The sequence below is a fragment of the Triticum aestivum genome, unplaced genomic scaffold (genome assembly GCF_018294505.1).
Source record: "Triticum aestivum cultivar Chinese Spring unplaced genomic scaffold, IWGSC CS RefSeq v2.1 scaffold27977, whole genome shotgun sequence".
Lineage (NCBI taxonomy): Eukaryota > Viridiplantae > Streptophyta > Magnoliopsida > Poales > Poaceae > Triticum > Triticum aestivum.
In genome coordinates this window covers 11449-12701 of record NW_025228057.1, presented here as the reverse complement: position 1 = coordinate 12701, position 1253 = coordinate 11449, and positions in this window count along the sequence as shown.

The following is a 1253-nucleotide window of genomic DNA, read 5'->3' as shown; positions in this document are numbered from 1 at the left end:
ATGAAATCCCCTTGTAACACACGAGTTTCCGGATGAAATCCTGATACTTTGAAAGAGATTGTCCGTTTTGTGCACGAAGTGCATCCAGTTTTTGCCATAACCCTCTCAACTTTCTTGCACATGCTATGTGGATGAAATGATGATATCATGCCAACTTTCAACCTTTTCAGAGTACATTTGAAATGCTTTTCAATTTTAGGGTCTTATAGCTCAAAATAATTAGTAAATGCATGAAAAATAACAAATGAAGTCAGAAAGGATTGAGAAATGATGATGTGGCTTTGAATGGTGCATTTTGAACACACAAAAAGTTAGGAGTTCAAATAAGTTTTAAAAAATGAAATCCCTTTGTAACAGACGAGTTTCCGGATGAAATCCTGATACTTTGAAAGAGATTGTCTGTTTTGTATACGAAGTGCATCCAGTTTTTGCCGTAACCCTCTCAACTTTATTGCACATGCTATGTGGATGAAATGATGATATCATGCCAACTTTCGACCTTTTCAGAGTTCATTTGAAATGCTTTTAGATTTTAGGGTCTTCTAGATCAAAATAAGTAGTAAATGCTTGAAAAATAACAAATGAAGTCAGAAAGGATTGAAAAATGATGATGTGGCTTTGAATGGTGCATTTTGAACACACAAAAAGTCAAGAGTTCAAATAAGTTTTAAAAAATGAAATCCCTTTGGAACAGACGAGTTTCCGGATGAAATCCTGATACTTTGAAAGAGATTGTCCGTTTTGTGCACGAAATGCATCCAGTTTTTGCCGTAACCCTCTCAACTTTCTTGCACATGCTATGTGGATGAAATGATGATATCATGCCAACTTTCAACCTTTTCAGAGTACATTTGAAATGCTTTTCAATTTTAGGGTCTTATAGCTCAAAATAATTAGTAAATGCATGAAAAATAACAAATGAAGTCAGAAAGTATTGAGAAATGATGATGTGGCTTTGAATGGTGCATTTTGAACACACAAAAAGTTAGGAGTTCAAATAAGTTTTAAAAAATGAAATCCCTTTGTAACAGACGAGTATCCGCATGAAATCCTGATACTTTGAAAGAGATTGTCTGTTTTGTATACGAAGTGCATCCAGTTTTTGCCGTAACCCTCTCAACTTTCTTGCACATGCTATGTGGATGAAATGATGATATCATGCCAACTTTCAACCTTTTCAGAGTTCATTTTAAATGCTTTCCAATTTTAGGGTCTTCTAGCTCAAAATAATTAGTAAATGCATGAAAAATAAC